The 27095-nt window shown below is 41.5% G+C and overlaps 1 protein-coding gene and 1 long non-coding RNA gene across 3 annotated transcripts in view; both read left to right on the top strand.

Moving 5' to 3' along the window:
* The window catches only part of LOC131239417 (SWI/SNF complex subunit SWI3A homolog), a 75388-nt gene that overhangs the window by 19406 nt on the left and 28887 nt on the right, over positions 1–27095 (top strand). The gene's annotated exons all lie outside the window — the stretch shown is intronic.
* On the top strand, positions 5105–7672 carry LOC131239418 (uncharacterized). Of its 2 annotated transcripts, XR_009168216.1 has the most exons (4): positions 5105–5702; positions 6817–6864; positions 6951–7159; positions 7584–7672. It is a non-coding gene; the product is annotated as an uncharacterized LOC131239418 (long non-coding RNA). The 2 variants fall into 2 exon arrangements; XR_009168215.1 differs by lacking the exon at positions 5105–5702 and having other exon boundaries at positions 6711–6864.

The raw sequence follows: 27095 nt of genomic DNA on the forward strand, positions 1-27095 counted from the left end.
TCCTACAAAACAGGAAAACAAGTTAGTTCTAGAAATCAAATAAAAATCTAAGACTAAAGTTAGTCAAATTCTAATCTTAAACTAATTCTAAACCTAATTAATTTCAGAGAATCGCAACCGTCAATCCCCGGCAACGGCGCCAAAAACTTGTTCACTCCCCAAGTATAGGGTTGTGATGTAGTAATAAACTCGGTGAGACCGAGGTCGAATCCCAAGGGATTGAAACCTGTACATAATCTGAAGCTAACTAGAACTAAAACTAGAATGAGATGAAATCTAAATCGAGTGTGATTTGAGGAATACTGATGAAATAATCATCTAAAACTTAAAGAATTTAGGAAAAGGAACTAGGGATTCAGAGGATCCACTTGTAGAGATTAGGGAGATCTACAGTCGATTCATGAACTCAATTGGACTTCGAGTCCCATCTTCATCCAGTTGGAAGATAGAGCCTGAAAATCAATTCTTAACTTTATTTAATCTAGTTTTCAAGAGATCAGACGTGTGTGAATTGGAGTGGATTCCATCACAAAACCATGCCCATGAGACAAAGCAACCAACAGAATTAAATCAATTCACAGCCAATCTGAGTGACGTATGAATGTTAAGAAGAGTTCCGTCATCCAACCATGCCCAAAAGACAATGGTGAACAACAGGGTTCCCAAATTCATAAACCCTATAATGATAAGAACATGCTCAAAGCTATCGCAAATCTATTGTAATTTCAGTTACAACAAACCATTAAAAATTGGAAGCATTCCTGTTAATCAACTAAATCAATATCAGTTTAGTTTAACATGAATCAAAGCTATACATGAATCCAAACCATAGAATCGTTCCCATCACACCACAAGCTTCACCTCTTAGCCCTAGCTAAGAGGTTTAGCCCAACATGATTGGACTAGATCTCACACAAATCATTAAAAAAAAAAAAAACCAATAAAAAAAACTCTAAATAATACTCTGTCTGTCTCTTCCACGACCGCCTACAACTGCCCGTCCAAAGCTTAAATGCCCCTCACATTCCTTCTCTCTCTTTCTTATAGGCTGATACAGCCGGCTGAGAGTTCTCATGCACAAGAGGACGTGTTGGAGTCGGTGCTGAACGGCTTTCGCAGCAACAGCCGCGTAACTCCTTTACGCAGCTAAACTCGGGGACTCAAAACTCCTGATTTCCTTGCACTTCGTCCGTGAAATCAACGTCTCCTGGGACTTTTCTGGCTGATCTTTACGATGGACAGTTCAGATCATCCATCCGATCGCCTCCAAGGATGTACAACATGCCGCAAAAGCCGGACAGCGTCCTGCTGCGAAACAGGGCGTGCTCCATTTGCGCAGTGCTGATGGTGGGGCCCACTACATTGTATTTGGAGAGATCCACTCCGTCCACCGAATGCACATTGAAAAACCAGTAAGAAACATCTGGTTTCAGATTGGATTCTGTATGGCCCACAGAATATTATATTCCGTCGTCCATCCTGAGTTTGATCGAGACTTTCCCATGTGCGCGCGCATGGGTGCAGATAGTCAACATGGCGTCGACCTTTCCGAGCTCCTTTACAAGATGGATGGCTTGGATCGACCCTATGGGCCATGATGGTGGCCCACTAGCTTCCGCAGTCCGTTCGTTTGCGTAACAGAGGAGACGGCAATTGTCGTTTTTGAAGAGGCATGAGTCCAGGACGGTTTGACCGTCCTGGAGTTGCTGTGCACGCCTGGTGCATATGTGCATAGTGCACACCCAACTCAAGTGGGGTCCACGATGATGTATATATGAAATCTTCTCCGTCAATCTTTTTTCCCTTTTAATTTAAGACGTTGAGTCCAAAACTGAAGCGTATCCAGAGATCAGGTGGGCCCTATATCACTGTTTTGGTGACTGATCTGTCAGTTGGGCCACTTTCACAGTGATCCAGGAGCTGAAATTCGACGTGTACGGTTCATTTGTGGTCTTCAGGCCATGTATGAAGTTTTGAGCCAATCAGATGGCGGGAACCATGTGATCTTGCATTATTCACCAATTTCAAGCCTCTTTAACGTGAATGACTTGATTTTCTCGGATCTCTGTCTTGTTGGTCCCCTGGAGTCTGTCCCTTGCCTTTAGTGTCATCAGAGCATCAAATCCATACTTTAGGGTCTCTTTTCAGTCCACGCTCGTAAGTACACTCTACATCACAAACATGATTAAAGCGGGCCGTTAAACGGTATCATGTTTGTAAATCCAAGCAATAACTGGGGTCTAATATGCAATATTTGACCCTCAACACCTCGAAGATCCATAATGTCCTGCTGTAGGACAGCCTGCCCTCCTCAAGTCGAGTGATACGGGCATCCCTGTCAGCCTGATTTGTGTCCTGCTCCGGTGCCGTAGGAGGAGAACTTTCACTCGTGTCCTGAGCCTCCACTTCTTCCTCATCCTGCTCTTCTTCTTCTTCTATTTCAGCTCCACCTTCTTCATTACTCTCTTCCTCTTCGCTCTCAGTCTCATCCTCACTTTCTTCAAGTAAGGCTTGTCGCCGACGAGGCCCGATGTCCATCTGATTAAGAGTCATCTCATTGATGTAACGGATAAGTACCAGCTTTTTCACCCCAAGTCTGTAGCCAAACTCATGTGCAATCTTACAGATGAGTCAGCTAAATGGGAGCGATTCAGTCCTTCTATTCGAACATGCGATAAGGACTATCTGTCGCAAGATGTACGTAGGCACACACACCTTCTCTCCCTACCCCACCTGATACAAGAAATCTACCATCAAGCACGTGCACTCACTGCGGTTACTCTACCTAGGATAGACGTTGAATGTGCAGATGTGGTGAAGCAAGCGAAAGTCGTCCGTCATGTTGGTCGCTAAAAGGCTTCTATTAGGCTATCATTCAACCAAACGACCACAAAGGAATCGCGTGTGGCGATCCCTTTGCACTACTTAGATTCTTCTCACTTGCATGAACCTCGCCGAGCAGCACGTTCAAAAGTCAGGATATTAAAGAAACATCGATTGTGGCCTCCCGATCTCTTCCGCAGGGGATCTTGAACTGCAATGGCTCTAGCGAAGGTTCTCGAATGTGGGCATAGAAAGCTCGGACAATACCCACATTCACACGGTATTCGTCTTCAAATAGCGGACCCCACCTGGCCTCCTTTAAGCGCTCAAATAAGAGATATTCTCCAAATAGCCGCACATCTACATGAACTTCAAAAAGGACCCTACGGCCCTCATAAACTCCATGAGATAGCTCCGCCAATAGAGTTCTTCCAACGGGAGCCCGGGGATTGAGGTCCCGCTTTGTCTGATACTCTCGAGTGGCGGTCGTGCTCGCGGCGGCACCGCTCGGCCTCCGTGCACGGGTTGGGTGGCTATGCCCGGCTTCATCAATGGGAGCTCTTTTCTTCCCCATGAAAGAGAGAATGGTGGAAATGGAAAATATGGCCGTAATAAGCTCGAATAGGGCCATAGAAAATGAGAGAAAAGAGGGAAATTGAAGGAATGATGGGGCTTCCATGAATTTGAGACTCAAAGTAGGGATTTGAGTGCTCAAATGGAATGAAAAGGAAAGAAAATCAGCAATGGAGGTGGATTTTGAGATGGGTAGAATGGGGATGCATGAAAATGGAAGAAGAAAGGGTTTGAAGATGGGTTTTTATGGGGTTTTGAGAGAAACTTCAAGAAAAGGAAAGCATGGGAGGGTAGTTTATGAAGGAAGGAGGGTTTGGGAGGAGTTTTATTCGACCAACCATGGAGGAATGGGCCACACTAGGCCTCAATGGCGTCGGCCTGACCGGCCCAGCCCATCCGTGCCCACTAGGCGGCGAGGGCCTAGCTGGTCTCTGGACAAACTGGGGATGGCTTGCTGGTGGGGCGAGGTCCTCCCCCTCCCCAAGCTTAAAAATGATGTGGGTCCCCCCCTGAGTCCCCCTGGAATTGCCCCGATTTGGCCCCTAGTCCGTTTCGACTCGTTTCGGGTTACTTCGACTAGAATCTGATACAGGTTCAAGTTTACCAGCTTTTTAACGGTTGGGATGGGATGATACATGGTCTAAACCCGTCGATGGACGGTCTAAAAGTGATTTGGGGTCTTTGTGTGTGATCAAGAGTGTGTACAGACTCGATCTCGGCGATCGTTTTCACTAAACTTTCGCCGATAGGTGCAACTAGAAAACCTACACTAATTTTAGATTTATCTCATACCCTCCTACACTAAGGTGGCGTCAGCGTGCGTTGCATGACCATAACCCAGGTCCGGTTTAACCCAAATCATGCTCTGATACCAACTTGTAACGCCTTGAAATTCGGGGGTCGAGCATAACTCAGCTCCTGAATTTTAAAACATCACTTATGCAACATATGCAATGATGGATGTATATTGTCTGTATGAGTGCATAAAACATGAAGTAGATTAATCCAAACTGCAAACATAATCCAGGGATAGGTGAAATCTGCAAGCGGAAGACTGAAGAACATATATGTATATCTATATAAGTCCTTGAGAGATGTATGCTCTGCTAGGTCATAATTACAAGTGTTTGTTTCAAAATATAAGTATCAAAATGAAATCACCCATTACAAAATAAACCCTTAATCCCCATAGCTCAGGACACGACTCATATGAACCTGCCTGAGAACTGCATCAAGGAAAACGCCTCCTCGTCATCCTCACACTCCTGCTCTGCCTCAAGGTTCGCGTCACATCTGCATCTAAGATAGAGTCTGGTTGGTGTTGAAACATCATCCCGTAACGTGGGATGAGTGATCAACTCGGTGGAACTATATAGTAAAAGTTAACACATTATCAATTCAATCAAGCGAATGATAAGGCAATACAATCAAATATTCCTAATTACTCTTGTTAATACAAGGATGTATGTATAAATGATGCATGCTCTCGCCTACACTCCTCGGCGTCTTCATCTTACGCTACGCATGGCACCTCCCGCAGTGCTCCACGACGCCAAAGCACATGCAATGCGGTGCATGAACATGATTACCAAGTTGTTATTAGTCATTTTCATACGGCAGATTGGGAAGCTTAGGTACCTTCCTCATATCAATTCCCAACGGTGATCCTTCTCCTTCTCCTACTCTCTCGTCCTCGCCGCCCCTGCTCCAACTCGACACCCATTCTCTTCCTCTCTCTGATTCTCTCTCCCTCTCTCTCAGATTCTCTCCCAGCCTCTCTCTCTCTCTCTGCGTACTCTCTCTCTTTCTCTCATGCATGCAGTTGTTTTGGGCAGAAATCCTACCTGATTGATTTTGCATATACGCATTTTACGGGGCTTATTTTGAATGAATGTGATTGTCTAGTTAGGGTGATTTTGGGGTTGTGTGCGATCCATGTGAGGCAATGATTATGGGTGATCGGAGCTGTTCGATTGAGGACCTACGAAATGGACGGAATTCCAATCTGGTTTGTCATCTTCCTAAAAATGCACGGTCGTTTTGGTTCAAGCAACATGGAATTACGGAAGTATTTCAGCCAATGAGACTGAGATGGATGAGACCCGACTGAACATTGAGGCTTAGATCCCCAGACCACCTGAATTTTAAACTATTGAATTCAAACAAATTTCTACTCCTTATCCCACTTGCTTTGAATTGTGTTGGAGCCATTGGATTCTTTAGATACATCTATTTAACCTTATTTTCATTTGTTCTATTTGACTGCAGGAGATGATATCCAAGCCCGAAATTGGACAATCACAAAGGTTTTGTGCATGAAACATAGTTAAATTTTCCCTTCCTATATTGCTTTACTATTGATTCCATGTAGCCTTTTCTTTCTTCTTTATATAGTTTCTATAACGATTTGTATTTTTTAAAAGGTTTCTGGGATATCAAGCTGATATATATGGGTGGACCAGCCTGATTTTTTGAGGTTCTATATATATATATATATATATATATATATATATATGTATGTATATTCTCTATGGGTAGTCCAATTTTGAGGTATATATATATATATATATATATATATATATATATATATATATATATATATATATATATATATATATATATATATATATACACACACACACACACATACGGAAACGCTTACCTGCGGACCAGTTCCTACCTGTTACATACGAACTTTTTGAGAACCCATCATACGTGATGTGGATCCAAAATCTGAACCGTTCATGTGAAGCAGCACCTCGTGAAACCCCCCAAGGCCAAGTTTTACTTTGATCTAGAACTTTGATGGGCCATGAAAAACTAAAACAGTTTCCTCCCTTGATTTGCATTTCTCTTTGCTATGGCCCACCAGAATCTTAAATCAGGGTGAAAATTTCTCACGTGAGGTTTCATGGGATTCCGCATCACATTGACCGTTCAGATTAGACACCCATGACACGTGTGCAAAGGTGCGCACATGTGCAGGTGCGCAGGGGAGCATGACTCTCTCTCTCTCTCTCTCTCTCTCTCTCTCTCTCTCTCTCTCTCTCTATATATATATATATATATATATATATATATATATATATATATATATCCTGATATTAGTCCTAAACATATGCATTTCTAAATCCTGATTCTACACATCTCAGTTTGCCTTATCCATTCTCCCAATAATGATGGACATGGCAAACTATATTTGCTCTTTTTCGATGTTCAAAGTTGTGCATGTGTCATAAGAAGTAAATGAAAATGACACCCTAAATGAGAGGGTCTGCAAGATTGGTTTTATGCGCAGGACTCTTTGCCCCCTTCCATTAATGTGCTCTCTCCATTATAATATTCACCAGAAGTTTATATTAATTATCAACTAACTGTTGTGCATCTGCCTAGGACTCTAATATCATTTTCTTTCAGCAGCTCCCAGCAGAATAACTATCATAAATTCCATGGCAGTCAATGAAGATGGTATGTCTCGTTTATATTGTTGAGTTGGAATCAATTGGTTTGAATCAATGTTATCAATTTTGACAGCTTGATTTCTTCTTCGTAAGGCATTTTTGTAGTTCATGCATTACAACTTCCATTCATGTATGGAGTATAATAGCAGAGGAGTGTCTTCAGAGGATCACACAATTTGTCAGTGAAATGACCCTGTGTTCCACCACCGGTTAGCACACAAGATCAAATGAATGAATGGGCTAAGGTAATCTGTGGCTACCATGCCCTGCCTTTTCCATCACACGGAGCTGAATGGGCTAAGGTAAATTCTCGTTTCGGTTTTGTCATTTTCAATTTGAAGTTTTTTTTTTTTTAGTTTATTGTTTAAAGTATGATAATGTTTGTATGAATATGTTCTTGAATCTTGTTGTATTACAATCATTTTTTCGCTTTTTCTGTTGTTTCAGCAGATTCCGTTGTGTGAAAATCATGAACTGTACTGAGATGTTTGTGGAATTCATTTAGAAAGATAGGTGTGATATTGTGGGTTTGATGTAATTCAGTTATAATTCAAAAATACAACCACATACAGAGATGTATGTAATCATCTGCAGCTGATGTGCAATTGGTGTCCTGATGACTCTGACAAACCTAGCATGCTGATGCGTCTGTGCGCATTAATTAATAAGTACATATGGACTGACATGCTTCATTTTAAATAAAAATAATATTTCTTTTGGTTGCAGAGGCACATATTGACTTGGGCAAGAGCACAATTGACAGAGAAGTAGTGGAAAAGGACAGTACCATTGCTTTAGTTTATGATCTTAGACGAGCCTATATCTTGCTAATCTCAAGTAGTTTCATAAGGCCATGTTTGGATCCAATTCTGAGGATTCTTTATGAGTGTTCATTCATATTATAAAAAGGTATGGATTTCTAGAATCCATGTTTTATTAACCTTCTATATCCTTGATGGATACAAACATGTGGTGGTTGTGCTTATGAAATCTGCAACTATTTTTCTAGAGGGATCCAGCCATAACTGAGCAACAGCCCGAAAGTCACATGGATTAAATTTTCTTAACCACCAGTTGAAGGGAGTTCTGCATTTTATGTCACGATTCAGGTCAGAATCGTCTTTAGGTTTGGTCCAATTCTAGACAACATTGGTTCCGGTTCCGGTTCCAAAATTCTAAGAACCATTGGATACGGTTCGGTTCTGGTTTACGGGCATGTAGAACCGAACTGAATCGTTGATCCAAACCGTGGATCCGAAGATTTCATACCAAAAAGTAATTTGTTCGTTTCTCCAAAATGCCCTTGATCAAAGTGGAAAACACACTAATAGGGAGCTTATTTAACAATTTATTTTCGTTTGTATCCCTCTCGAAAACAGATTGCAAACAGGGTCCAAGTTGTATGAATCCATCTTGTAAGCTATCTGTTGAGCTTTGGAAAGTTAGGTGAATCAGTAGTACTTAAGGTCTACAGGTTGCATTTCATTATAGAAAGAGTTGCATGTCTTTAGCCAATAGTTCCCTAAAGTGGAAGCGAATTGGTAATTACTATTTGGGTGCGATACAAAAGGCAATTGAATTTGAATGTAGCTTCGGACTGACACTGTGAACTGAGTACTAATACATCCCTTAAAAAAATGACTTTTGTTGGATTTTAAATGCATCTCATACCAATTTGGGTTGGATTTTAAAAAGCCTGGAACCGTGGGACCGATCCGGAACCAAACCAGTTTCACGGTCCGGTTCCGGTTCAGTTCTAGGGTGCTAACGATCTGGTTCCGGTTCCGAAAATCCTAGAACCGTTAGGAACGGTTCGGTTCCGGTTTCACCCCAAAACCAGACCGAACCGACCCATGTGCACCCCTAGTGCATTATATTCAATCTGTCCATCACATTCGCCACCAAATTTTCTTGTAAAGTTGTATAATATTTATTTAATATTCATTTTTAATTGTACTGCAACAATCTTTGGGTTTTAAATATTTAAAAAATATAGGTTCCAATCGAAAAAAAAATATTATTTGCACGGTTTTTGGTTTTAAACCGTTCCTAAATCAGAAAAAATACTGTTCCCAAAAATTGAGGAGGATTTAGGATATGCTATTTCATGTGGTATGGCCCACATTAGTTTTGGATCTGCCTAATTTTTGGAAACTCCTATGCTATTATGGTCTGGAAAAATTAGGACCGTTGTTTTTAAATCATCTTCGTAATCATGTTGAGCATCTCCATCTAGTGCTATTTTGGAAAGCCCTACCTGGCATCCAAGCCATACGTTAAATGAAAATAAGCAATCCATCACAGTTCATCAGTTGGACCCGTTGACTTTACGGGCAAGGCCTATATTAGCCTATTTCTAGAGGCCTTTATCCCAATTACTTGAGTAATTCATTATTCTTCGTGCTATTGGTTGTTAGGTTGTTGATTTAAACCCATGAATTTGGCTGCATGGTTTGGATATGATCATGATACTTTATCCACAACCAAAATAGCTTGCGTAGCTGCAATATCTCGTCAACATCTCATCTCGTTATGAGGCCTTCTGGTAGCCCTAGTTTTGATGCCTTAGATCGCTTGCAGAAGTCTTTTAGAAGGCGAAGAATGGTTGGGATCATGCTAGCATGAAAATGGAAAGATTCTTTCCGCTTTCGAGCACGGAGCCGAAACATTTTCACAAGTTTAAACGCGTGGTTGGGATTTTACGGAACGTATGGTTAGGATTTCAGGAATCCTGGCTGGGCAAATTGCTAGCACCGCAAAACGGTTATATTCTCTCTTTTGTTGTCAAGCCCTATCACGAGTTGATGTTTGAATGGACGGTTGAGATTTGTTGCGCTGGAGGGTCGAGATGAAGGGAGGGAAGTCTAATTGAATTGCTAGCTATTTACAGAAGAGGCGGAATGACTTCTATTTTCGAAAATTAAAACGCCCCGCACAACTATTTGTGTCAGGGGTTGTGCATACGCATGTGGGATTTAATATGCGAAAGTTGAAGGGGTTTGGTCGGAAGCTCGTCCGAAGTACGATGGACGGCTCGGATCATCGAAATGGATCATGATGGTGGGCCACACCCATCACAGCGGCGATCATTCATTTTAAACCGCAGCTGGGTGGGAACCGCGGAAGAAAGAGAGAATCTCTCTTTCTCAGGAAAATGCGAGTCGGACTTGGTTTGTCCGTGGGGTAGGTTCAGTGTGTTGCCGGTGCGCCATCCCTCGTGCACACACAACACTTGTGTGGGGCCCACAGTGATGCACGGTGGAATCTACTCCATCCATTCACATTGGAGGGCCCAATCGGGGCCTCAGACCAAAGATCAGATGGATCCAAAGTTTAGGTGGGCCATAACATGGGATTCATACATCTAATTGAGAGTATCTGACGATCTTTGAAGATTCGACGGTCCGATCCTTTCATAATGGCTTGTGGGGTCTAGTTTATGGTGAGAGAAGAGTCGTTGATCATGATACCTTATCCGTTACCGAAATAGCTCGCGCCACTTCGATATCTTGCCGACATCTCATCTCATTTTTTTATTTTTTTTGAAAGATAACTTAAATTAAAGGGCAAAAGAAAACAAAGGAGAACGGAATCTGCTGAGGAGGAAGAAACCATTAGTCCTTAATGAAAAGAAAATCAACATTGATCCCATCCATATGGGTAACCCATTTAGCAATCATGCATTTAACCAGGGAAGACAGAATGTAGGGAGATTTTGCTGTGTTCTGAAAACACCTATTGTTCCTCTCAGTCCAAGTAGCCCACCAAGTAGCCATAATAGCTATTCGCCACACCCGGGTGTATTGTTTTCCTATTCCTACACCATGCAAAGCCTTGAGGAGAGTGTCCACGTCTTTAGGAAAGAGTCCTGGTAGCCCTAGTTTCGATGGTTCAGATCTCTTGCAAGAGTCTTCTAGAAGGCGGAGAATGGCTGAGATCACGCCAGCACGAAAATGGAAAGATTCTTTTCGCTTTCGAGCACGAAGCGAAAATGTCCTCCTTTGCAGCCCTAAATGGGACACTTGGGATGGTTGGGTGGAGCCTCAGCAACAACCCAGATTGAGCCACTGCGCATCGCCCGAAGAGGAAGGTATCTTTTCGCCTTTTGTTGTGCTGCAGGGAGATCCTCCTTCCGCGACATTGATTGAAGGGTTGGGATGATTCTCGATTGTGCGGCTAGGATTTAAAAGACGCAGCTAGTGTGGATCGCTAGCCTGGCAAACAAAAGAAGAAACAAAGCTTTCTGTTTTTTTTTTCCAGAAATACGGCCGCACCCAAACGATTTGTGCCAGAGATTCTCTTAGGGATCGGCCCGAGGTGGCCCATATAGATCGCAACGGTTTGGTTTATAAGTGGTTGGAAACACAATGCCTCTACATGCCAGTCTTCTTGCGATCGACGTCGTGTGTACGCACGGGCCCATCGGTTTGCAAAACTTATGAGGGTTGGGTCAATAATGTCCCCTCTACAAGATGGACGGCTCAGATCGTGTTGCTAGCCATGATGGTGGGCCACAAATCGAATGCACGGGTAGCGTCCATTTTAAGAGGCTCGTAGGCGGAAATAGAAATGAAGGAAGAGGTCTTCCTCCTTCAAAATTCTCAGTCAAACTTAGTTTCTCCGGGTCTCGCAGGCCCAGTGCATCGCTGGTGCATATGCACAACGCACTCTCGAGATCGATTGTTGGGTCCACAGGGCTATATCAGGAGATCCACGCCCTCCATCCCTCTAGTGCAGTCATCTTTTTACCATGGGCCCAAGGGCAAGGTTGATCTAAAACTCAGGTGGCCCCCACAACTTGATTTGCGTGATGAAACGGCATTCCCTAACGAACTAACTACTAGATTTCCTCTAATGTTAATCCATTCCAATCCAATGGGTCCTAGGGACTTGCTTGTGCGAGAATCGACATTAACCTCAATGCTTAAATGATCCACTACCACCGGTGATGATTGAGTGATGAATTGGTAGATTAATGGTTGTAGGCCATACTTTTAGACTTGGGTATTTAATTATGGATTCCCGTTGATCCAATGGCCCGATTGCATTCAAATCTAACCATTGACGGTTATCAAGGCTTCAAGCCAAATCCAGATGGCGATCCGCACTAGCTGCGTCTCCTAAATCCTAGCCGCACAATCGGGAATCATCCCAACCCTTCAATCAGTGCCGCGGAAGGAGGATCTTTCTGCAGCACAACAAAAGGCGGATAGATACCTTCCTCTTCGGGCGATGCGCAGTGGCTCAATCTGGGCTGTTGCTGAGGCTCCACCCAACCATCCCGAGCATCCCATTTAGGGCTGCAACGACGGAAACGTTTCCGCTCCATGCTCGAAAGCGGAAAGAATCTTTCCATTTTCGTGCTGGCATGATCCTAACCATTCTTCGCCTTCTAGAAGACTCACACAAGCGATCTGAAGCAGAGAGACTAGGGCTACTAGAAGGCCTCATAATGAGACGAGATGTCAGTGACATATCGCAACGCCACAAGCTGTTTCGATTGCGGATAAAGTATCATGATCAACGACTCATGTCTCACCATAAACTGGACCCCCACAAGCCATTATGAAAGGATCGGACTGTTGAATCTTCGAAGATCGTTAGATACTTTCAATTAAATGTCTTAATCCCATGTTATGGCCCACCTAAACTTTGGATCTGCCTGATCTTTGGTCTGAGGCCTCGATTGGGACCTCCAATGTGAATGGATGGAGTGGATTTCACAGTGCATCACTGTGGGCCCCACACAAGTGTTGTGTGTGCATGAGGGATGGTGCACCGAACCCACCTCACGGTCAAATCGAGTCCGACCCGCGTTTTCTTGAAAAAGAGATTCTCTCTCTTTCTTCCGCCGTTCCCGCCCAACTACGGTTCAAAACAAACGACCGTTGCTGTGATGCGTGTGGCCCATCATCATAATTCATCCGAGCCGTCCATCGTCTGCGGTTGAGCTTTCGACCAAACCCCATCAACTTTCACACGTTAAATCCGATGTGCGTACGCACAACCTCTGACGCAAATAGTTGTACAAGGCGTTTTAATTTTCGAAAACAGAAGTCATTACGCCTCCTTCACAAATAGCTGGCAATTCAATTAGACTTCCCTCCCTCCAGCGTAACAAATCTCAGCCGTCCCTTCAAACCTCAGCTTGTGATAGGACTTGATAGCAAAAGAGAGAAATGCAGAGAGAATATTACGACTTTGCAGTGCTGGCAATCTGCCTAGCCAAGATTCCTAAAATCCTCACCATACATTCCGTAAAATCCCAACCACGCATCTAAACATGTGGAAACGTTTCGGCTCCGTTCTCGAAAGCAGGAAGAATCTTTCCATTTTCGTGCTGGCGTGATCCTAGCCATTCTTTGCCTTCTAGAAGACTTCTGCAAGCAATCTGAAGCACCGAAACTAGGGCTACCAGAAGGCCTTATAACGAGATGAGATGTTGGCGAGATATCATAGCGGCGCAAATTGTTTCGGTTGCGGATAAAGTATCATGATCAGCGACTCCTCTTTCACCATAAAGTGGACCCCACAAGCCTCCTGAGCACAATCCAGACCATCTAGAAGATTTAGATCGCCAGATGAACCGTTCCATGGAAATTCACCATGGATGGACTGGTCATCTTCTTCATAAGCCAAGAAAGACCCATATGCTAGGATGGGCCCCATTTGTAGATCCGAAACGGTAGACTGATGAGTCACGACCACTAAGGGCCATTGAAAACATCAGATCCAAACCATGCAGCCAAATTCATGGGGTTTAAATCAACAACCTTACAACCAATACCAATAAGAATAATGAATTACTCGAGTAGTTGGGATAAAGGCTTCTAGAAATAGACTAATATAGGCCCTGCCCGAAAACCCAACGGGTCCAACTGATGCATTTTTATTTTATTTTTTAAATAACAACAATTAAAAAAGAAAAAGGAAATAAACCAAATCAAAGAAATGCCATGACGAAAGTAAAGAACTTATAGTGACAAACCTAGTACTCAACAATTTATTGATTCGGAAAATTCTGGGAAGATTTTCAGATTTTGAGATGTCTTGTGATATCAAAGGAAAAACTTTCCAAAAAAAAAAGCCAAATATCTATTACAAATTAATAACAAAACTTAGAACAAAAAATGCATGATTTTTGCTTTAAATTTTCAAAGGACACCTAAAGTTAATTGAATTGTTCTAGATATGAAGTCCATACCACAACTTGGAAGTGATGAAAAGATCTTTCCTATCTATCCCTGCTTTCATTGCAGCCTGCAATGCTTCTCCCACCTGAGATACAAAAGCATATTATTCCTAGTTTCAAAAAGAGAATAATAAGGTATATTGTCCACTCTATTATTCAGTGCATATCTATCAAATGATATCAATTTGTCAATAATGGTCAAGAACATTTTAGAAGCATTCTAGACTGTTCTAGACTTAAGTAGCTAATAAAACTTACTAGAGAACTCTGGAACTCTCCACAAATCTCTAAACTACACCAAAATCACTAGAAGCCTTCCAAGTTAGTTCATCCATCAAACCTTTATATATATTAGTAAAATGCACATGCTAAGCACTTACAGCCATTTCTTCAATAATAATAATAAAATCTTGTAAGTTGATATTGGCTGTTCATTCTGAGTCATTGATTGGATAGCAAGGACCAACCGATCGTAATGATTCTTGGAAATTCTACAAGGAGACACACCTATGCACCACCCATGTGAACATTGCACGCTTTGGAGAATCCAAGCCATACATGCCTTGAATCTTGTAGATGTCAAAGCAAAAAATTAAGCATGTACCCTCGTCCAATTGTCACATTGTTAGAAAGTTGCCTTCGATGTTTTATACATAAATTTACTTCAGTGTAGCTCTCCTTGTGAACGGACTGCCCAGATTGTTGTGCAACTGTGTCTACGTGAGGGCACTTAATTGGTGGATGGCTTGGATCATCCACGCGCATGAAATGGTGTATAGATGGTCTCCTCTGGTGTTTAATCCCCATTGTTCCCTGTGAGTCTTAACTTCGTGTTTTATGTTTTGCTTGTGGCATTTGTTAAAGACGATTATGACATGAATCGTGACATTAAATGCGACAAACTCCCTTCAACTGGTGGTTAAGAAAATTAAATCCATGTGACTTTCGGGCTGTCGCTCAGTTATGGCAGGATCCCTCTAGAAAAATAGTTGCAGATTTCATAAACACAACCACCACATGTTTGTATCCATCAAGGATATAGAAGGTTAATAAAACATGGATTCTAGGTAGATATAACGAGGTCTATCACCGTCTTCCTCTACGCTTAATGCAGACAAGGACGTGATGAGGTTGGCCACTGTCTAGAATATCTACTCCGAATCCACACAGTATTCTGGACTCCTCATATAGTTTCCTTGAATCCACGAATGCTAGGTACAGATAATTTGAAATAAATTAATTGATAATAAAAAAATAAAATTATAATTCTTTAGATAATGAGCTCAAACCTAATACGAAATTTTAGACTCAAAACTCAAACAACCTAAAAATGTGACCTACTATAAATAGTAAACTTAATATCCAAAGAGTCTCCATTCCTATTAAAATTCATGGTTTTCGGCCAAAAAATAGAAGTGTCCAATTTCATCGAACCGGTCCAAAACAGCATACCCGAAACCACCCAGACTGTTAAAGTCTGGTTGGGCCCATCAGATATCCGCAGATGAAAATACCCATTGACAGTCCTAACATAAATATGGATGTGCCACGGGGCAATGTGGACCATTGGCACCGATAAGGCACAGGGATTGTTGCGGTCCACTGGATGGATAGCCTGGACAACCACGTAGCCACATTGCCACATAGTGGTGGGGAGCACATACCAAGGTACATGCATGGACATACCATGATATGCACATTGCCCACATAAAGCTAATGAAAGGTGGAGATTTAATGAATAAAAATAACCTTTATCATAGATGGAGAGAATAAGGAGAGCAAAGAAAAGCCTGCGTGCAACAGCCAGTTTTTAGAATAATCTCTCTCTTTCCTCTGACGTGTGAGGGATGATATTGGAGGTAGTATTTATAGTCTATGGAATTGCATTTTCTTGATTTTTAAATTGGATTTTTTTTTACCTATTTTTAACGTGTTTTGATTTTTCGGGTTTTATGTGGGATTTACCGATATATCAAGATTTTCTTTATTTGCTATTATTAAAAAAAGAAAATAAAAGTCTTACATGAACCATGTGTGGCCCACATGAATTATAAAATAGGTTAATATTTGGAATTTCACTTCATCATGATCATGCGCACATAATGAGCGGGTTGGATGTAATACACGCCTCACGGTGGGCCCTACACAAACTGAAATTTTTTATTTTTGGTCCAAGATGTAAAATCGAGTATCCTGCTCACATGATGGAAGTCGATTTCAGAGACTTAGAGACGTAGAACCCGCTGTGGACAACTTGCGGCAGTGTTCTGCAACATGTGTGGTCCACATTGTTCTATTAGTAAAATCCACTCGGTGCATCGGGTGTCCCCTCTCATTTTAATTGTACATAGCAAAAATAACACTATCCAAAAGTTCGACGGGCCACACCATATAATCAGGGTAATTTTTTAGTAAAACCTAAAAATTCTAGTGGTGTGGCCCATATGAGTTTTCAAAACAGATGGTTAAGAAAGCAGAAGCCTACATTGAAAATGGCTAAACATCAAGGTATTAGGATCTTCCAATCATTTGCATCGCCCATTCACTATGGGCATTAAGATCAACAGTTTGGATCAACGAACTACCGGACCCATAAGAACATAATCCCGCACGTATAATTCCTCGTAACTAAATGGATATGTGACAGATACATCAAACGGACAGCTTACAACTATTGAAGGGTTATGATCTTCCCGTCAAGGAGACTTCAGTATGTGCCCATAGTGTTCGAGTTATTGGCGAAATGCCGATAATATCGGTGTCGCTTGCAGTGCGACACCGAAACCCCCTATATTCGTTTATCTGCCAGTTGTCGGCGAAAAATCGGTGAAATACCGGCGATTTTTTCGATATGGGTGATATTATCGGAATATTCCATTTCGTACTACATTATCGACGAAATATCGGGAGATATTATAGGCGTGCGAGCGATATTATCGGAATATTGACTGTAGCCACCAACCCCACGAGAAAACTGTAGCTACATGCCTCTTTTCTCTGATAAATATCGGGAATATTGGAGCTGAAATTGCCGTAAAAATTGAGGAAAACAAATTTCAGAGAGATTTTCGTACCTGGTTAATCGGATGTCGGAACCGGAGCTGGAACAGGAGCTTCTCGATCGACAGAGCCGGTATGTGTACGCAAAACCCCTCTTATCTTGCCATCTCCCCTCTTTAGGGTTTTTTAAATTTATTCCATCGAGTGAATATCCCTCTCGCATTGGGAAATCGGATTTCACGGAGCGAAAATCCCTCTCGTGGTGAGGAGTTCGCACCCTGCGAATGCGAAAATACCTCTCGCCCTGGGAGGTAAATCGGACGGATGCACTGGTGAGGATTGAGGAGTACGCTCCCATCGTGCCGACTAAACTCAGTTGGGCCCACTTTGAATGTATATGGTTTATCTAAGCCGTCCATCATTTTTTCCATCTAATTCAAGGGGATGAGCCCAAAATTCAAGCATATCCAAAACTTTTGTGGCCCCCAAGAATTTTTCAACGGGAGACGTGCAATTCAACTGTTTCCTGCGGTGTGGTCCAGCCATGATGTATGTGGGCCCCACCATGATGTATGTATATTATCCACTCTGTTCATCCATTTTTATAGATCATTGTAGGGCTTTATCCCAAAATCGAGATGGATAAAAATATCAGGTGGACCACACCACAAGAAAATAATAGTAATTGGATATCCATCATTTAAATCCTTCTAAGGCCCACTGTATTGTTTATTTGACATCCAATCTGTTAATTAGGTCATACAGACCCAGATTAAGGAAAAAAACAAAGATCAGATTGTTCCAAAACCTTTATGGCCCCCAAAAAGTTTTTAATGGTCAAAGTTCATTCAACACTGTTTCTTGTAATGTGGTCCAATTGAGATTGGGATATACCTCGTTTTTTTTTCCCATATCATAAAATTATCTATAAAAATAGATGGACGGCACGGATGAAACACATACCTCGTGGTGGGGCCCACAGAGCACGGCAAGGGGGAGTAGGTAATCCGTTTCCAAAGCTCAAGTGAGTCGTACTAAAGGAAAATGTGGTTAGGGAAATTCCTACAGTCAAAACCTTCCTGGGTTCAACAGTGATGCTTAGATGCCATCCATACTGTTAATAACGTCATTACTATTGGGATGGACTGAAAACAAAAATATTGGCATGAATCAAAATTTTTGTGGCCCCACGAATGTTTCAACTGTCGATGTTTAATTATAACGTTTTAGGCTCACTTGAGCTTTAGATACAGTTCGTTTTTCGCATCATGTCCTAAAATGAACTCACAAAATAGATGGACGGGGAGGATTTTTCACAAACATCACAGTGGGCCCCACCTGAACTTGCGTACTGAGTAACTCAATACGCTAAGCGTACTGAGTAAACTCCGTGGGGTAGCGTACTGAGTAAACTCCATGGGGTCCATCGTGATTTATGTATTTTATCCAGTCTGTCCATCCATTTTACAAGATAATTTTAGGGCCTTAGATCAAAACCGCAGGATATACAGGGCTAAAATGGACCACACCATAGGAAACAACGTGAATTGAAGTTATACCGTTGAAAAATTCTTGGGGGCCACAAAAGTTTTGGATCAAGATTATATTTGTTTTTTTCTTTCATATATGTTTGTTTGATCTTATGAACAATTTGGATGAAAAATAAACATCACCATGGGGCATAGAAAGGTTTCAACGGTGGAAATCATTATTTCCACAGGTTCTTGTGGTATGGTCCATTTGAGATTTGTATAAGCTTCAATTTTGGGCTCAACGCGTAAAATGAGATGGAAAAACGGATGGAAGTTGTGGATAAACCACATAAATTCACAGTGGGCCCAACTGAGTTTACTCAGTACGATAAGAGCATATTGAGTAACTCAGTACGCAATTCGATTTTGGCGTGGATTGACTACTGACAAGAGCCGTAGCCAAAGGAAACGGATTTGCTACACCCCCTGCCACCAGCTAATGGTTGGTGGTCGGTGCTCTATGGGCCCCACCATTATGAATGTGTTTCATCCATGTCGTCTATCTATTTTTCTACATCATTTTATAGAATGAGACCAGAATTGAGGTATATAATAGTCTCAAGTGGACCACATTATCAGAAACAGTGTTGAATGAACTACAACCATTAAAAACTTTTTGAGGGCCATAAAAGTTTTGGATCAAGCTTATCTTTGTTTTTTCCCTTCATCTGGATCTGTATGACTCGACTCACTCGACCCGAGTTCGAGTTGTGTGAGTGTTTCGAGGTTCGTGGCTGCCCAAGTTCATCTCTAAACACCAGGCGCAACCTTGGTTTGATTCCAGGTTGGATCTAGCCCTCGCATTGGGTATTCTTATATACCACTGAGTCGAATCATCACACTACTAAGTCGACCTGTTCGTCGACACGTCGTAGCCATTCTTGACAAGAGGATTCGATCACAATGACGCATGCACTTCTTAGCAACATTAGTTGGCGATTCTACTCGTGAGGTGATGAATCTTTCCCTTTGATCTTTCCTCTTCCTTGTTAGTTAAAGTAATAGTTCATTTTATTTCATCTGATAATTGATATCTCTAATTCATGATAACTTGTGTTAGATATGGAATCTCATGAACTGAGATGGTGGAATGAGACACTATTCTCGAACTGTCGGTGTATGTTGGGTGATGAGCCCCCCATAGTGACCTTTGGGCTTTTCTAAATTGGCTGTTTGTAAATTGAAATAATAATGGCTGGGAATCTGGGATTAATCATGCATTCATGACACTCGCATTCTAAATGAACTGACTGTTTGAAAGGTCCATTCTCTTATTAGGGATGAGCCGACTGTTTGAAAGGCTCATCCCCATGCATGAATGAGCCGACTGTTTGAAAGGCCCATCCTCATGCATGAATGATCCGACTGTTCGAAAGGCCCACTGTCTTTCTTGAGCGAGTCGACTGTTCGAAAGACCCGTTCCCTTACAAGTTGAATGAGCCATTTGTTTGAAAGGCCCATTCTCTTACTTAATGGACCGACTGTTTGAAATATCCATTCTCTTATTAATAATGGGTTAACTGTTTGAAAGACCCATCCTATTGCTTGAATGAGCCGACTGTTTGAAAGACTCATTCTCTGCTTAAGTGAGCCGACTGTTTGAAAGGGTCACTATCTTACTTGAGCGGGTCAACTGTTTGAAAGACCCATTCTTTTGCAAGTTGAATGAATCGACTGTTTGAAAGTCTCATTCTCTTGCCTGAATGGACTGACTGTTTGAAAGGTTCATTCTCTTATTAGGGATAAGCCGACTGTTTGAAAGGCCCATCCCCATGTATGAATGAGCCGACTGTTTGAAAGGTCCACTACCTTGCAAGTTGAGTAAGCTGACTGTTTGTGTAACGCACCGGTTTTCAAAACCCGAGTATATGACTCGTTTTCCAAAAACCCAAGTGTTAATCTTTATTAATAGCCAAATTTTACATTATTTTTTTTATCTTTTAATTTTCTTTCAGAGTTAGTAACTTAGTGGAAGATTAACAAATCAAGTATAAAAGGAATTGCATATTCATTTAAAATGTACGAGCGACTACCCAAATGAGTTGTACAAACCAATGTCTCTATGTTAATAAATATAAGAAATACACAATTTAATACGTGAGAAATAATAAAATGCATATAAACTTGAGCCGCAAGATCACACGGCTTCTCTTAGCAGATACGGCCATGCATTCCTAATAATTGTACCCTACTCTTCATCAGTCTGAACATGAATATCATTAAAGTCACCTACGCTACTTTTATGGTTATATATTCGATAAATGAGTGGCCAGCTCAGTGTGAATTTCCCTCAAGATTACAAACCGCTGCATTAGTCAAGCATAGTTTTAAAGAATAAAACTTCCAAACAATACATGATGCAGTCTTGTTTAAATGCATGGATGTGTGAATGCACATCAACCTGGGGATGCTCATCCAGTCGGACTTGGGCGAAGCTCATGCATATGGCCGGTCACCAGCGAAGCACATTACGTGCGTACATCAATTACAAGCATAGTGACCAAGCTCATCGTTCATCACGTACATGGGTCGATCGTCGATGGTCCGGGAGCTAACGAAATGATACCACGCTAAGGGCACGTGCTACAGCATCTAGAATTAGCCACCCGTCATCGCCCGTATGCTATGAATGCATGATTAGCTCAACCATTATTATTTCGATCACAATCAGCCATTTAAAGAAAACTCAAAGGTCACTATGTATGGCTCATCACCCAGCGTAAGCCGACAACTCGGGCGTAATGTCCCATACCACCATCCCCGGCTCATGTGGATCCAACATTAGGATGTTTAATGATAACCTCTTCGACTAGTGGCCAATCATAGTGCAACATCTGGATCTTACCATCGCATAGATATACAAAACAATCCATCAAGCCACTTAGGGCAGATATCAAATGGAAGCCACATGGGCAAATATCATATCAATGCCACGTGAGGCAAATATCAACTTAAAGCCACAGACAACAAATATCATATCAAAGCCGAAAATGGAAAATATCATATCAGGCCACAGAGGGCACAAGGATCCACAAGATGGTAAGTCCACAACAAACTTAGGTAAATGGCCACTAGGTTGGGGGGCCATTATAGTTACAATCAATCAAGTTACATCCCAAGTCTGGATGTACATTTATAACTGGGGTTTCCCACTGATAGATGTACCGGTTTAAGTTCCATAAGTAATCCACAATCATGAGAAGGTATATAAGTGCAACATACATACATTTATACAAGATAAATATTGAGAATATAAGTTAGAAGTCAAATCCAACAACTAGCGCAAGTAATAGAGATATCAATTATCAACTTAATTAAACAGAAACTATCACTTAAACTAACAGGAAAGTGGAAAGCTCAAGGGGAAGAAATCATCACCTTATATTTTCAATCACCTACAATGTCGCTAGGAAGAACGTGTACCCTTATGATCAAATCATTAGTGGGCTTGGTAGTTCGACCCGGCTGGACTTGGCTGATATTGGCTGAACTCAGTTGAACTAACCTCGGCCCATCTCACTGTCTTGACAACGAGTCAGGTTTCAACTAGACGAAACACAACTCGGTGGAAGGATGATCGAGCTGACTCGGCAGAGGTAGCATGATTGGAATCTTCATGACCACCGCCTGATGCGACTAACAACCCTGGACTCAACTCGGACTTGACCCAACTTGATTTGACTAGATTGAATCGACCTAGCCAATGTTGGGCATGTCAACTAGTTCTCCCTCACCCAATCTCTCTCTCTCTCTCTCTCTCTCTCTCTCTCTCTCTCCCCTCTTCCTTTCTCTCTCTTTCCTCATATTTTCTTCTCTCTCAAACTTCTAGAACCCACTAGTAGTGACATCCAGTGCCGACTCGGACTCTATCAGACTCAACCTAGACTCGACTAAACTTGGTTCGAGTTCGAACCGAGTCGACTCAGTGCCGACATGAAGACAATCCTACTCTCACTCCTCTCCTTCTCCTTCCTGTTTTTCTTTTCTTTCTTTCTTCCTCTCCTAGGATAACCTAGATCAAACTAGGTCTAACCCGACCCAGCTGAACTCAGTCTCAGTTGAGTTGACTCGGCAGCAACCAAGGCTCAACCTCCCTCTCTCTCTTGTTTCTCTTTTCCCTCTTCTTCCATTCTCTCACTCTCTTACTAGACCAGATGGGGCCTGGACTTGACCCAAACCAAACCTAACCTGGCTTGCTTGACCCAACAACTTGGGCAATTGCACCAGTGACTCGATTGGGCCGAGTTTGGTGCAACAGGCACACACACTCTCACTTCTTCTCCCTATTTTTCTTTTCTTCCTTTTATTTCTTTATATCTTCTCCTTTAGAGTCCATGGCTCGAACCAGACTTGGTGGATTCCAGCATGACCAGCCAGCAACACCACCGCATCGCTCCTCCTCACCTCTGCTTTCTCTCTCGGATATGATTGTCGTCATTTGGATGGTGATGATATGGGCTACACGTTTGCAGTTTTGGATCCAGAATCGACACCATTATAAGCAACAGCGATGGTGCAAGCTCGACATGGAAGACAACCGAGCTCCAATGGCACTTTTCAATTTGATGGATCTTTTCCTGATTCCACTGCTTTTGGATAGTTTCTATATAACCATAAGAGCTCGTGGAAGTTCGAGATCGATGCTCCAGAGGCATTTCGTTAGTGGGTTTGGAGATAGAAGATGACGGCCGTTTTTTAGGGTTTTTTGTAAAAGACAGGTGGAGGCATTTTCTCTCCCTTTTTATGACAACCCTAGCTCCCTCACAACCTTCGGATGCATAATGAGCGGTCAAGATTTGATTAGCTTTGCAACCACCCTTACATACAACCGACAGAGCCAAAACCGGCCGTTGGTTTTCCTTTGGTATTGAGGAAGCCGTAAACCACGTCGCCTTAAATGGAGGGTTGAGATGGCTGCTGCACGAAGGGCTGAGATTCGAAGATGAGTGTTCACGTCAAGGTATTCAAAATCGGATATGTTTCGGCCGTAACGGCCGATACGTAATGGTAACGGTATCAACCGTTACGCGATACGGCCCCGAAACGGGGCACCTCTGTTTTTTGGGTCTGTCACAGTCGTTACGGGGCTGTAATGACTGTTATGGGTATGTAACGGCCGTTACGGTACCGTAACAAACGTTATGAGCCATAACCCTAAAGAAAAATGGAAAAAATGAAAAAGAAAAAAAAAACTTTTTTCCCCTTTTCTTCTTCTTCTTATTATTATTATTATTATTATTATTACTGAGCTGTGACGCTGTTGCGGCTGCGGCGGCAGCAGTTACTGCCCTTCTCTCTCTCTCTCTCTCTCTCTCTCTCTCTCTCTCTCTCTCATTTCGGTCCCCTCTCGTACATTCTCATATTTTAAAACTTAATGTACAATTTCCTTTTATTTAAAAAACAAACACATATATATATATATATATATATATATATATATATATATATATATATATATATATATATATATATATATATATATATATATATATACTCTGCAATGTATGCTGCATAGTGCACACACACTATTTTATTATGTGGGGTGGGGCCTACCTTGATTTATGTATAGTAAATCCATGCCATCCATAATTTTTCTGGTTCATTTTAAGGCATGATCCTTGAAATGAAGGGATCAAAATCTCAATTGGATCACGCAATTGGGATTGAATGCTCACCGTTAAAATCTTCTTAGGGCTCATTATAATGTTTATTTTCCATCCAACCTATTGATGAGGTCACATGGACGAGAACACAAATAACAGCTTGATCCCAAAATGAAATGTGTTAAGAAATTTTTAATGGTGGGAATTAAATCATTATTTTGTGATCCACCTAAGATTTATATCAGCCTCATTTTTTGGTCCATGCCCTGAAATAAGTAGGCAAAAAGGATGAACCACATGGATATACAACATGGATATACAACAAATGCATTGAGGTGGGCCTCACTTTTAAAGGCATGCTCACTAGTGGTCCACCGAAGATTTAGATCTACCTGAATTTTTGGACCATGCCTTAAAATGAGTTGGCAAAACGAATTGACTGCATGGATATACAAATACATCAAGGTGGCCTGCCCGGCCCACTAGTGGTCCACCAGAGATCTGGATTTACCTCATTTTTTTTCTGATACCCTTAAGTGAGTTGACAAAACAGATGGATGACATGTATATATGATACATAATCGAGTGAACCGCACGTACATGGCCCTAAAAATTTATACGAGGTATGTATCAATTCAAAATTAACCAATTAAAATTTGGGACCATTTTTGCTAAGTCACAATCCCAAAATTAAATAACTCCTACAATTTTCACCGTTAGTTTGCAGACACTTATTTTTTGAAATAGGACCATTTGATATTTTTCATTTTTCACTATCCAATAAATGTCCACCAATCCATTAGTGGGATAAGTGCCAATATATTGCATTAATTTGAGGCTAGTTTGGGGCATCAAATGGTCCCCAAATCAGCCTCGAATCGACAACACTATTTACCTCAATTTAATTTTAATTTTTTTAAAGATCTATAGGGAAAATGTTATCAAGTTGTTAGGTATCTGAATTACATAATAGGATACAAAAGTCCCTAAACTCTATATATTGAAATGAAATGTATGTGAGTCATGAAGTATATAATGCACTAGCATTATAAATAAAAGGAAAACTTGAAAATATAAGATGTTTTGGTATTACATTCATTATAATAAATTTATATATATATAGTTAGAAAAGGTTTGCAGTTAATTCCAAGTTGTCAGGTTTATAAATCCATTAGACAGCCCAATATAGCATTCTCACCAAAGAGTGGACCGTTACACCACCATAAACATGTTTCAAATTATAAATGAATGCATATTTGGAATACTTAAAATATTTCAAATTTAATCCATATTTTTTTTTTTGGCAAAAAAAAAAATTGCACTATTACGGGCCATTATGCCCCCGTATCGCCCGATACGAGCCGCATCCGTATCGGTAACGGTGGGCACCGTTATGCCCACCGATACCGATACCGAACACCTTGGTTCACGTAGATTGCCAGCTTGACAGCAACGAGATGATCTGTTCGTTTTTGGAAAAACGCCGTGTGTAGGTTTTGTTTGCACTAAGAACCATGCGCCCACATGTACGAAAAACCCGCAAGAACAATTGGATTTTGGTTGGGCCCATTGTCTGAATCAAATGGACGGTTTGGATCTCTCCGATATGCATCAATGGTAGTTCACTGATTACGCAACACAGACAGTTTTTGTTTTAAAACTGACGCTGGGCAGGAAAGGAGGAAGAAATTCTTCCTCTCTTGGTTTGGCTCGTGTCAAAGGAGTTTGACCGAGTTTCTTGGTCTAGTGAGCAGTGGGTGCATGTTTCTTTCGTGCACTTGCACGACAAGGTGGGACCCATATGTGACGTTTTTGTACAATCCACACCATCCATTCCACCTAGGGGTTCCCAAGTAGGGCCGTTGATTGAAGATTAGGCATATCTAAAGCCTAGGTGGGCCGTACATTTAGATTTCTATCCATTATGTTTTTATTTGAATGCCCACCTCCAATCTCTGACCTTATTTACAGGTTGGATGACAAAAAAAAAATTACAGTGGCCCTGGAAAGTTTTTAATGGTGGACATTCAAGGACCACTTTTTCCTATGATGTGGTCCGCTTGGAATTTGGATCTGCTTATTTTTTTTAGCCATGCCCTAAAATGAATTTAAAAAATGGACTAAAAAAACTGGTGGATGGCATCAACAGAAACATTAAGGTGGGCCGACCATCAGGAAAAAACACAAACTTCTCAACTGCATCTAGCGTCATACGCGATCCAAGTATTGAAAAAGAACTCTTTTCACAACTTTCTCACAAACGCCAATGCGTGCAGATTGTTTTGAGCAAAAAGAAGCGAGAAGGTAAAAGAGAGGACTTAAAAGCAGCACAACAAAGAAGAAGAGGACAAAAGAGAGAACTGAGAAGGCACTATAGCCAAAAAAAAAAAAAAGAAAGAAAAACAACAGGCACAACATGACGCAACAGAAGAAGAAGAAAAAAAGAGGTACATACAAATGTATTTGTTTTTCATTTACTTCTAGGGTTATTGTGCATAATAGCCGTTGGAGACTGTTACGGAACCATAATGGGTCATTTTACACCATCTCCATTTCAGACTGTATCGCAAAACGACTAATATGAAACCGATTCGGCACACTTTGGCACTAACCGACTCGCCTCTCAATATTCTCAATATATTGGGCCAAGGTCAACATCCCTCTCCCAATAACCCATCTTAACCATTTAGATCAATTAATAATTATAAAAATAAAATGTCAACCTTTTTTACACTAACTCAGTGGTTGGGCCTATGAGGCTATGACCATTTTGTTGGGAGAGATTTATCTCGGGCATCTAATCCACGTAAATGGTGGGCCCACCATGAAGATCCTCAACTGGTAGGCTGTACTGTTGAAATCAATGGATGGCCCAAGGTCAGACTCAACATACACGTTTGGCCCATGTAAT

This window comes from Magnolia sinica, chromosome 3 (genome assembly GCF_029962835.1).
Source record: "Magnolia sinica isolate HGM2019 chromosome 3, MsV1, whole genome shotgun sequence".
NCBI classification, from domain to species: Eukaryota; Viridiplantae; Streptophyta; class Magnoliopsida; order Magnoliales; family Magnoliaceae; genus Magnolia; species Magnolia sinica.